The sequence below is a fragment of the Columba livia genome, chromosome 6 (assembly GCF_036013475.1).
Source record: "Columba livia isolate bColLiv1 breed racing homer chromosome 6, bColLiv1.pat.W.v2, whole genome shotgun sequence".
Taxonomy (NCBI): domain Eukaryota; kingdom Metazoa; phylum Chordata; class Aves; order Columbiformes; family Columbidae; genus Columba; species Columba livia.
Window position 1 is genome coordinate 6,966,717 of NC_088607.1, and position 13,214 is coordinate 6,979,930.

The 13,214-nt window shown below is 39.9% G+C and overlaps 1 long non-coding RNA gene across 1 annotated transcript; it reads right to left on the reverse strand.

The window, feature by feature from the left end:
• Window positions 1-1,177: 1,177 nt before the first annotated feature.
• On the reverse strand, window positions 1,178-13,066 carry LOC135579745 (uncharacterized). The gene is made up of 3 exons (XR_010473412.1): window positions 11,925-13,066; window positions 5,993-6,361; window positions 1,178-1,278 (listed from the first exon to the last, which is right to left on the reverse strand). It is a non-coding gene; the product is annotated as an uncharacterized LOC135579745 (long non-coding RNA).
• Between the last annotated feature and the right edge of the window lie 148 nt (window positions 13,067-13,214).

Sequence of the window (13,214 nt, forward strand, 5' to 3'; positions counted from 1 at the left end):
TCCAGGCCCTGGCAATTTGTTCTTTTGACTCACTTTGCTCATCAGAGTCTCAAACTGGAAAAATAAAAAGAATTTAAAGATAATGGGAAAAAAAAAGAAGTTATTTCTTTGTACAGCCTCATTTAATTTTTGGAGAAAGTCAGATTGTTTCACACTTAAAGAGAAATCTGTCACTACCCAGCATAAAGTAAATAAGTTCTATAGGAGTGCACTGTCTCAGCACTGCTTTCATCTCACCCTTTCCACTTCATCACACATTTACTGCATGTTTCAGTTACTTCCAAGACACACTGTTTACATTCTCATAAACACTTAAGGTTCTAAGAATTCATTACTATTAAAAAGTTGGAAATTTGAGTGCATGAAAGGATGGTAGGAGAGGCAAAGGAGCTTTCCAATACAAAACAGAATTTGGCACTGGATATGCAGAAAAAGATCTGTGAACAGCAAGGTTAACCTCATACTCGAGTCCTCCCTTTACCACTGCTGCTAAAATCTATTTCTTGCTGACGGTTAACTCACAAATGCAAAAACTACACACCTTGTCTGCCAACTATGCACAGCTGCATAGATCTTGTTGCTGATCCAACCATCTGCAAAATGTGGCAGCCAGTTAATGCACAAATCCATAGCACCTTTAGGAAACAATTCTGAATTTGCCAAGCGCTGCCTGCAACTCAAAAGAGACATCCATTCTTTGCAATTCTTGATGAAGAACACTAGATTCAATTTGGGATCCTAAATGGACAGGCCAGCCAGTTTTAGTGTTTCTGAGTTTCATCAAGGGCTTGATATAAACCAGATGGTTTTTGATTCATACACCAAAATAGACGGGCTAGAGGAATCAATCTCACTGGTATCTACCCATAATAAAACAGAGGGCAGCAAGGAAGGTGCAAATCTTAAAAAATCCCATGCAGAAATCCACATCAGATAGACTTCTGCTGTGTACACACCGTTCAACGTATAGAAAATATGTAATTGGGGCTTTCTGAGACTTTAAAATATATGTAACTAGATATACTAAGAATTTAGACTGAGAACACTAAATTTAGAACTTAGAGTACTCAGCATTGATTTAACTGGGCCCTTATCAAAACATTCATTTCCTTAGCAAAAAAATATAAACAGTGCACTTTTGAAGAAAAAAAGGGTGAAGAAAATATACTGAGTACTTACAATATAAATGATGGGATGTTAAGAGATAAGGGATGATATAGATGACGTTTCTCCAGCTCTTAAACTACATCCTTCTGTTGGAAACCAGCTCTGTGTAACCTGCAAACAGGCAAGACAACATTTAATGAGAAAAGAATAGGATACTGTATTTTATAAGTATCACATCTCATTTTTTAACCACACTCCAAACCCAAAGCTTTTGGAAAATTACTGTTGAAAAATAATGAGGTACAAGAAAATTATGGTTTAAATGTGCTAAATCATGATGATCTGCCTGATGCTCTCTGTATAGAATTAAGAAGAAACATTTTCCAAAATGCTTGTTGATTTGCAACCATTAATTCCTCTTTTATTTAAACAAATATTTCCTCCTGAAGTGTTTATTTCTAATCAAAGGCCATTTAAGATATTTTTAAAAAATTAAATAGCACCCACTTAAAATACGTGTTCAGTAGACTCTTTCATCCCCCAAAATACACATACCAATTATCTTACCTTCTGCCCAGACTATTCTATCCCAAAGAATCCCAATGTGCTTTGCAAATATGTTAACAACACAGCATGTCAACTTCCACCGCTGACACACAAGCGTTAGTTCTGAAACCATCAGCACTTGGCAATACTATGTAAATGTTTAAAACAAAAGCAAAGAATCAGTTATCTGTCTAGGGGGCAAATATAATCATTTAACTTGGAATCGGATTGGCATTAAGCATCGGGGTTTACAACCCAGTGGTTATTATTGCATTTTGGTGGTTAGCATCCTTGAGCTGTGTAATGGGTGATAATGCTTGATTGGGTGAGTGCATCAGGAAGAAGGGTGCTACACAATGAATACGCCTGATTTTTGTTTTGTTATGTTTTAATAAAAGAGTTGAAACCTTCTTCTCCAAAATACACATTTGGTATAGTTGAAAGGAAAGGAATTCTGGGGTGCATGTAGGTAGGCTGGTTGCAGCAACTGCAGCATCTAGAAGCTGCTCACACGACGTCCCTTCTGATTTTAGCTTCCAAGGGATTATCCAGCTTTCCTCTGGGTATGACCTGGAATATTCCTGACATACCACTGACACTAAAATGAGTTGATTATTGCAGCTACAGAGATGCCCCACACTGGAAGGATCTCAGGCTGGTCACTTAGGCTGCCCACATGGTCTGACACTGTGGTACCCCAACAAGGACTATCACGGTAGGTACCAATGCTCTTAAACGCAGTACAAGGCATTACAGCTAAAATACATAATGATTTCACGGTTCACAAATTTTGTTTTATGAAACAATAAATTGTGTTTACATTCCCTGGTTATAAAGGAGGATGTGAGAATTGCTGGGTTGTTCCAAAAATGTAAAGCAGGATCAGCAGCACAAGATGTTGAAGCAGCAGCGTTTCCCTGAGAAGCAGCCAACTTAGAAGTGGAATATGGATTAATGTCATCAGGAGCAGCGGCAAGAACTGCACAGGCAGTCTGATGGGGCACTTTCCTCGCACATCATTCTGCGGCTCTACAGCTGAGCCACTCAGAAAATCACAGCTGAAAAATTTTGTCCAGAACTATCAAGCAGATTTGCACCCTCTCTACACTCTGAATTTTACAGGTTACTGAATAAAGATGAATGAATATCTTATGTAGCAGGTGCAATTTTGATCTATGGAAAAAAACACAAAGTAGCTCCGCTACTGTACATAGTGATGGCTTAAACTAGGGTTTGATGTGCCACAGAGGATCTTCGCAGAGGTCTGTAATCTCTTGTTGGATGAGGAAAATAAAAATTGTTTTCAAACAATTTGGTCAATCTCCTCTTCAAACTCTTTTTTGTTTGTAAAAGCTGTATCTGAGAAATCTCTAACATGTTTCGATATATCAAGGTAAAGCTAAACGAATTTTCTTCTATGTCATTTTGAGATTACCTAAATACTCTCATTAATTATAAACTCACATGAAATATGCTAGAAATCAGTCTTCCACATTGATTCAGGGGTAGCATTAATTTCAGTTCAACTGGCTATAGTCAACAAACCTGCAGGGAGTTTCTGTACCTATAATACTTCTCTTAGTCAAAACTGGCTGGCAAGTTCAAAAATTATTAAGGTCTTAATTACTGAATGACTGATGGTCTGACTGCAAACACCATTTTTCTTCAGAAACATAGAAGATCAACCAATACTTATAAACTTTTTCAAGTGGCAAAAGATATTTAAATGGAAGCTGCACAAATTCAAGAATGTATTTTGTCAGTTTTAAAACATTCTGAGTTCCCATAGGGCAAATTAACATCACCTTACTAGGTTCAGTTAAAAATATATATATATATTCTAGAAGCCTGGGTTTACCTTCTACAATGTCTCAAGGCAAGTTTCTGAAATTGCAAGTACCAGAAGTGACAGCACACTTTTGAAAACATAAGCTTCTGTTTCCAAAGCCCCGAATGTTATTCTTACTGACTTTCAGACACAGAAAAGCCTTATCATTCACCACACATACTCAGTCTAGTTTCTTTGCTCTTCTCTGGATTGAGTTGCTTTCTCACAGTGTCTTTACTTCTGTTACTTGAGTTTGCTCCTATATGTGTTCCTACTAACATTCTAAAAAAGCTGAAGAATTCAAAGTAATAAGTGAGTTTTCCAATATGACTGTCTATAGTATTTACCCTTATAGCATTAGCTTCAACAGACCTTCATGCTACCTAAGGACTTGGTAATTCTTTGTTTTGCGAAGACTTCTGAACATTAAAGATTTTCTTGTGTTCTCCTACTTAGGGTGAAATAGCTTTGACCATGAAGAACACAACTCTGTAAGATTTCAGGGTAAAGATACAGTATGAGTACCTCCTTATTCATAGACCTTATACCACGGTATAACATGATCACATGGCTTTTATTACCTAGCATGTCCTGGGAGCAGGTGAAAAATAAGACCATTCCTAATTTTAATACTAAAGATCAACCCTGCCCAGAGAGTTCCTTTACCCCAACGGGTTATTCCTTTCTGCCACCAGGAAACACGTCAGTCTTTCAATCCCCATTCTACCGATGGGAACACTGAGGGAGCAAGAACAAATGACCTTTCGAAAATCTTTGGGTGGGATCAACATCATAAATAGGATCTCATAACTTCCAAATCAGTTCTTTGACCACTGGCCAGTAGCCTCAAATTGTGATCATGGGCCCTTGCAAACAGTCAAACTGACCGTACAGTCACAATAATTATGCATTTCAATGAGCCAATTTGTTATTGTAATGACAAGTTTGATCTGAATTCTGTGTATGTAATACAATTTCGAACTACCCCGAGTATGTTTCTCATAGTAGATTGCAATTTTTAATTTCCTGACACTCTGCAAATGTCAGAGAAGGGTTACTGTGATCCCTATGTCTTTTAATATGCCCCAAAGATAAGTGAATCAAGATGAAAAAAATCCATGAACCATAGGCAGCCTCATTATCCATACTCTCAGTGCTGTTCATTTCCTAAGGACTGTTCTATACAAGAGAAATTATCTATATTCTATGTATACCATAGCAGGATAGATCTGTTTTCCATCTGCTACATTTTTGCCCCTCCGAACTTTACTCCCCCTGTTGGTATAATGGAAAGATGGCTACTTGTCCTCAAAGAGAAAGGTATAATAAACACCTAAATTTATACATTTCACCCCATATTTTTAGCAAAATACACAAAAAACCACAACACAATTGTTATATACTCTTAGAAATGAATTAGGCCTTAACAGTTAGCTGCCTCATTTTGTTCTAAAATTCAACAAACTCTAAGAAAATCTCTTTTTATACAATCTTTCGGATATGTCATTTGCCATTTATATTTGATGGCCTTAAGGAAAAAAAAAGTTACAAAAAGGTATTAATGCAAGTAGATAATAAAGCTGCATTCTATAAATCTATAGCAGCTTACAGTAATCATTAAAGCATGCAAAACTCTTTCATCTATTCAAAAATATGCAGTGCACAGAATGCCTGCTAAGGTGCATGACAAGTCAGAGTTAAATATATATTAATAAATGAATTAGGTTCATAAATAATAGCCATAATGACATTTTAGGAGACAATAAGTCTGAGGATTGTCAGAAAATGGTTGATGTATGAGCTTCACGTCTCAGTGATTCTTCAAAATGAATAGGCTTTGCGAGATAGTTCAGAACCACGACCAGCCTATTTCCTTGAATAATTTACTTGTTGTCAATTTGTACAGCCACATTACACATGCAAATTGTGCTGCCTGTGCAAACACCACTTGGAGATGATAAAAACAAATTTACGAAGGCTATAGAGGAAGGATTTATTTCACTTTCTCGCCCAGGTCAAGCAATACATGTATCTGACGATTGTGTGTACCCAATTTTGTTGTAATTATATCAGCAAATTATTCTTTATAATCTTATTATTTTTAGCAGTCTCCTTGTGCTTGGGATAATTAGCTTTCTTCACTCAGTGTAAAAACAATTCAACTTGCCAGCTAGGCAGGGCACAGCTCCATTATCTGTTTTGGGTTTAAATTTATTCCCTATATTCTTGGACACTTTGTGTAAATTAAAAATTTCATAGTCCCTAATACTGTACACGCTGTTCATTCAGTGATGAATTAAGGTCCCTAAACCTCTACGTTTGCTATTAGATATCTCACCCACTTTATATGTTAATCTGTGCTAATGAATTCCACAACCCCTAGCCACAGCGAGATGACTAAAATTATTACCACTTACAGAGATATGCCTTTTTCATTTAAAGTTCAATTCAAATTGCTCCCATAAACAGTCTGCCACACAAAGATACCTTCTTTAAAGAAGAGTTACTTACCTGTAAGTAGAGTTCTCTGAAGGTAGCATTATCTTTGGATACACATTCCTCAGCCATGTGACTTCTGGTCTGTGGCAGGGGGGAGTGGATCCATCCCTTGATAGTTGAGAATTTCCTCAAGGCACTTCATTACCTCTGCGGCTCCTGTGCCTCCAGGGTTATTTATACCCGAGCCTGTCAACGCAACTGCCCCTCACCTTCTGATGTAGGCCCTGGAAGGGGCTGAAGAGCAGAGGAGCTCCTTGGAGAGGTGGTTGCATTGACAGAACATCTACGCAGCGCTTGGCAATGAAGGAGTCTCAGGTAAGTGTCTTTTTCCCTCTCAAGACGCTACCTATGAGCCTGCCATCCACCACAAGGACAGCGAATCTGGTGAAAAAAAACACGTAACAAAAAAGCTGGTACGGTATTACATGTGTCGCACAAGAGTCACCCAGGTGTCAGCTGGCCCGCGGTGCAGCCACTGGCACTTCGCAGGCAGCCTGGATGCACAACCAAATTCCTACCACTCTCAAAAGAAAAACTTTTAAATATTACGCTTCCCTCACTAAAGGAGGACAGCAATACCCTTCGCTGAGTAATCGTGTTTCAAACCAGTAGAGGGCATTGGCATACACAGAGACTAAATAGGTTCATTAAGGTAGCTTGAAAAATCAGCTGTTATTTATATAAATGACACAATAGCACATTTCATATACAGTATGAAGCATCAAAAATAGCCCTTCAAGGTTAAATCAACACAAAACAAAATTTAAAAGATCGAGATCCTTGTAAGTCTTTCCAGTTACATAGACCTTTATTGCAGTACAAACACTAAATTAATTTTATCTAATTTCCTTGAAAAGAACTTAAAATAGTGCTGTTTGTTTCACAAACACAACCAAGGAGAGGTCAAGTGCCTTGCCCTGGCTCCACACCTGAGTGCCACAGGATGGAACTCCCAGCTATAAGGCTCACGATTGTGCTTCTAAAAAATAACACTTAATACACAAAGAAAAACTCCCCGAGAGGTTGAGAAAACTGCTCTGCATGTGCAAAACGAGTCAGATGATATTTCATTTAGTGATATGGCAGAAGGGTGTTTCTCTTCTACTGCCAGAGCCGAGGAAATGTATCCAAGACCCCAATCCAGTATATGGACTTTGTGTTCGTTACAACAAAATTAGGACTGCTGTATTTGAGTTGCTAAAATTTGTCTTAAACTAGGTGAACACCCTTAGATAGGGGTGATGTCTACATTGTAGTGAATTATATGGCTGCAGGTTCCACAAAACACATACTACAAATGTGGTTGCAGCATCACGTCTCAAGTAGCTGCATAAATTCTATGGCACTTAACGAGAAGTGAACTTCATAACCCCATTGCGCTACCACTGCTGGTGTCCAAACAAGTTACCTCCAGGTTGGTATTGGTGCATCTACAGCAGCTCAGTTATGCTTCTGTCTTCTGCAAAAAATTATTCTAAGAACCCAGACCATCTGCACCTTTCGAGCGCTTACACTTTTTTTTGCAGATCTACTCCACGAGATTAATTAGTCTAACCGTTATTTGCTCCTTGGCTTGACGTAATATTTAAATTCTGCCACAGACCTTCGGTGGCAATTTAAAGCTAGTTGGCTAAAATTTCTCTACCTGTTTGTGCTCATTCCCTCTTCCCTATCCACACCCGTAGTATCACACTCTTACAGCAGGATCTGATCTGCTTTTGAATCAGTTCCTAAACTGCCATACTGTTCAATGGTCATAGTCAGAGTTAATCTACATAAAATACAGGACAGAAAGCTGTGGTGGTTTAATAATTGGACCAGATGTCCCTAACTGAGGGGCAGGTAACATCTGTTTCGAAGGCTGACCCTTTGAAAGCTGGCCTGATAGTTTCAGCTTCCCAGCGTATCCCACTGCCAGCATCTGTCAGTGTCCTGAACAGTCCAAAAGGGACCAAGACAGGCACAGTTTGTGGCTTCAACAGACAAACGTGATGAAAACTCTTTCTACCGTTGAGGTACTAAAGCTGAAAACATCTTCCTCATTCCTCACAGTTAAGCCTCTGATAAGAATAATAACTGAGTGCAGATCTTTCAAGTTTCAATCAGGAATTTTGAACAAAAGGTCTTATGTCCTCCCTGAATACTGTGTGCTGTGCTTCAAAAAAGTAGGCAAAGCAACTTGCTTATGTACTGCTGATGCTTAAAAACACAGACATTTCTTTCTATGTCTATGGACAGAATTTTCATCAAAATGCAAACCTCAGAGGAACAAGGATATACTAAATGGCAGTATGACAATCTTCTCAGTAAAATCTCTGGGGTTGATCTTATGTTGTTTAGTTATGTAGTGCTCTCAAACAAGCAAATTCAGAAGCATCCAAACAGACCTGCTCTGATGCTGCTTAACAAGGAGCCTGCAGACTAAGCGTGAGGCTCTTCCTGGCTAGGACGGATACAAGGACTAAGAAGGGAGCACACAGCAACACTTCTCACCAGCACACAGGGGATTACTCAAGCTCATTCGTCTTCAGAAGACTTTTCTTTATTTCACCCCTTTCCATTTTTTTGCTTAGTGTCCTCAAGAGCACGGGAATGAGAACACAAGGGGACCTCAGATTTAGATGAACTGACAGAAGACATCTGGGACATAAACCAACCGCGGGCACACGTGGCCAACTTGTAACAGCTCTGTGCGCTCTGCTCCGCGCTCGTGGCCTCATCCAAACCCCATTTCCCCCATTGCAGACAATGGAAATATTTCTACCCACGATAATGGGCTTTCAATCAGGGCTCAGGCATGGGCCTGCCTGGATGACAGTCTTACTTTGATTGAGGTAAAGAGAGCTCAAATTACAAAACAACATTACTACTTATAATATGTACTATAGAATATTTACTAGTATACTTTAATGTACAGCCTCAGATAATGTTATTTGGAGATTTCCATTAATTGTCTCTATGATGGTTCTTGTAATGTTTGTTTAGCAAGAATTAATTTGGTTCTTATATGGCACTGTATGTGGGAAAAACCCCTCTGTAATCCTTTCAACTGACTTTAAATGCTCATTTGAATATAATTATTTTAAAGGATTAATAAAATTATTTTTTAGGTTAGCAACAAATTAAAAGTTTAGGAAAAATAACAGAGGTTATTTCATTGTCTTTACATCTCTTTTAAAAATCATATTAGTTTTCCTTTCCAACCCTATTTTATTGTATTAAAATATAATCATGCTAGAAAAATTTCTCATTATGTTAGCAAAAACGAATACAAGGTAGATAGTATACTAACACAATGACTGTAATCTGCTAATACAGTAAGGCCTTCCTATTATGTTTAACCAAGAATTCAGTTCTTGATCATTTCAACATACTGCCAAAATGGTCTCTAAAGGATAAAATGTAATATATTTCCATGTGTAAGAAAACGTTTTTGATGTGCTCATTTATTGCTAAAAAAGAAACAGCTAATGATGCATAATTTATGTTGCAGTAGATTCCATTTCTGTACTAGGAAATTGTGTCTATTTTGTGGAAATAAGCATGTAGGTGATTATTTATGATTAGCTAAACATGGCTTCGAGCATATGTCTGAGGAAACAGTTCAGGCATCCACCGTGTCCTGAAGCCCAAGAATCTCAGCTCTGGCTGGTCTGAAGAAAATAATTCTACTGTGAGAACCTGCCATGGGGACCGTTCACAGCCATCAGCTTTCCTCATACCCGACAGATCCGTCCAGTCTGTTACACTTATTCACAGTATCACAGTATGTTTGGGATTGGAAGGGACCTCAAAAGATCGTCTAGTCCAATCCCCCTGCTGGAGCAGGAACACCCAGGTGAGGTCGCACAGGAACATGTCCAGGCGGGTTTTGAATGTCTCCAGTGAAGGAGACTCCACAACCCCCCTGGGCAGCCTGGGCCAGTGTCTGTCACCCTTACTGAGAAGAAGTTTTTTCTCAAATTTAAGTGGAACCTCTTGTGTTCCAGCTTGATCCCATTACCCCTTGTCCTATCATTGTTTGCCACCGAGAAGAGCCTGGCTCCATCCTCATGGCACTCACCCTTTATATATTTATAAACATTAATGAGGTCCCCCCTCAGTCTCCTCTTCTCCAAACTGAAGAGACCCAGCTCCCTCAGCCTTTCTTCTTAAGGGAGGTGCTCCACTCCCTTAATCATCTTCGTTGCCCTACGCTGGACCCTCTCCAGCAGTTCCCTGTCCTTCTGGAACTGAGGGGCCCAGAACTGGACACAATATTCCAGATGTGGTCTCACCAGGGAGGAGTAGAGGGGAAGGAGGACCTCTCTAGATCTACTAGCCACCCCCTTCTAATACACCCCAGGATGCCATTGGCCTTCCTGGCCACAAGGGCACAGTGCTGGCTCATGGTCATCCTGTTGTCCACCATGATGAGTGTTTCAAAAAGCGCCCAAGCAATGCTGAATACTGTAGATAATAATCAATACTTTGTACCCAGAAACTAGCAGCATATTCTCTTTCAGTGAAAACAAGCAAAGATGTGGAAAAATGCTCTGTTTAAGCTCAATAAAGTGCACACTGCCAAATGTGGTGGTGTGAAGACCAGGAGTAAAAAAAGCACCAGAAACACAGATCAGTTACCCAAATGAATACAGGATATTCTCTTCTCAAGCAAACTTGCTCAAGATGACCTCAGGAGAGCACTAACCAGCAGCACCGTAGTGCTACACACTAGTACTTGCTTACTCTACAGTGACAGTAGAAAGATGAACCCCCAGAGCTGCTGTTTTCAATTCCTGATTCTCTCTACAGAGATTTCGGTAGCAGGTGCTGCGTATTTCTCTTGCCACAAGACAATACATCTGATAAACCATAACAACTGGGACTCAAAGTGGTATCCGTAAACATCCAACAGCAGAAGGTAAAGGTAGGGAACGGACATACAGAGAAAATCAACTAGAACCTGAAAATTCATAGAGATCCTCAAAGATTCAAATTAAATTTGGTGTTACATCTAATTGCAGTAGCCCTTCCCTCTGAGGTTCAGGTAGTTTTTAATAACAGCATAATAAATATCTAACCTGTAATTACTGTTGTACTAGTTTGATGTTTCACAGCCATCTCAGGGGCATGACTCATTTCACTCGTAAGAATCATTGTTTTGCAGGTCTCCAGGACTGGAATTCAAGTGAGAAAGGAAGTTAGATCAGTTGACCAAAAGGAAATAAATAAGATTACTTGAATATTTGCTATGGTATTTCTACACCATAGCAGCCCTCCCATAGTTTGATGTAGGCACATGAGTGTTTGTCACAGGCTGTGCTGTCTTCTCCTGTTAAGTAGCCAACAATCTCTTTTGTAGCTTCAGCAATCACTGATGTTTTGAATACAAATGCTTCCAGATTGGTGAAAGACAGGGAGGACTTTCCACCTTTCACCTCATAGAAGAACCTGTGAGAAGTCAGTTTGTTGTCAGAGAACTGGAGATTGGCTTTTTAAATTACAAATACATTAATTTTGTAAATAACAAATGAAATGCAGGTGAACACTTGAGTACTTCATTGGTGTGCACTGAGTTGGTTTGTGGATACTAAATAAGGAGCACAATGTTTGGATACAAATTGCAACATGACATTAAATCTGCCATCTGAAAATGTATCCCAAGCAAACATATAAATGTACAGGTCATAAAGATGTCATGTATCTTTCAGTTTTTGGAGTGTTCTCAAGTTAGCTCACATTAAGAGAATATCATGCAGCCTAATGGTCTATCATCTTGCTACAACAAATGACAATATCAATACATTTATCAATTACCACTTATCTGTATACCAAATACAGTCAATTATTAAATGTAAATAAAATAAATCTCTTAAAAATTGATTTCCCAGATGAGAGGAAAAACTAGTTAGCAAGCTGAGTGTGAAATTTACATGTAGTTCATGAAAAAGTGATTACTTACGGAATTAATTGATTTTAGAAATGAATCTGAGGATGCAAAAATACGGCATAAAAAGGAAATTAATCTGAAGATCTGGTTTATGTCCATGAGAAAGGTGTTTATTTTTTCCTTCCATGTACATCCTATCCCAGAAGCTGTGATCCACCAAGAAATCCCTACTCAAAGCCATGTTCCCCATTATCCACCTTCATAACAAATTTTTGCCCCTTCCTCATTCCCGTCGTAGCTGAACTGTTTGTCCACAACCGAGCCGTGTCCCAATTTGATGCCAGCAATTCCTTTCTCAGAAGTCTTGACACTGAGATTTGTTTTTCAACCTGTTGTCACTCAAATACCCATCATCTTACAACTTATTTCAATCACAAACCCTTCCATGGTTCAGAAACATTGCAGTGTTAGTGGTGTCCACCCATTCCCTTCATCTTTTCCCTGCATTGTCTCTGTGCCTCCCTTCTTGTTGCTCGTTATATGCCAGATGTTCTTGCTGAACCACAGTCAGGCTGCTCCTATGTACTTGTTTGTTTCGTCTGTTTCACCCACGAAAGCTGAAAGGACAAGAAGGTGTAAGAGAATCTTCCAGACCAGCGAGTCCCGCAGCGAGCGCTCTGCACAGCCCCTCTGTTCACTCAGCGCTGTTTGGCTTCCCCATGAGTTTATAAGAGCTTTTCCACATTCTTGGAGCAGTTTAAGGAAAATTCAAGCTCTGATGCCAGAAGACAGTCCACAACAAACAACCTTACAAAGCCCGGGAGTTGCATTTTTGAGGTTTTCTCTTTACCACACTAACCCAAGACACTAGTGGGGGCTTTAAAAGGGTTTTTCCATCCTTGAACACTGAGGTTGCTGACCCTCGGCATTCTGTCTCAGCATAAACACTTTTGTATTGCATAAATACCAAGGTTTTCTTTTGGAATAGACGCCCTACTCATTTATGGCAACTAGGATTGCCTGTAAAACTTGTCTTTTCCTCCAGAGCACCGCTGTTAATTCTGACAAAACCAGCTCATTTGCACGTGTTGGGCCATCGGATCCCTCCGGAGCCCTCCTGGGCACCAGAGGTTGCTCTGTTCCCTCAGAGCCGCCTCACTGCGAGGAGGAGGAGCAGCCCTGTGTCCCCAGAGCCCCAGGTGAGCGCCCCAGCCCGGGCGGGCAGCAGCTCCCAGGGGCCGGGTCTGGGTCCCGAACCCGTGGTGGCAGAGGCCGCCCCGCCCGACCCGCAGCGTTGTCATAGACACCAGAGAGGCCGGGCCTAGAGCAGCAAAGTGCCCGTTGATTGGCTGCAGGGCAGAG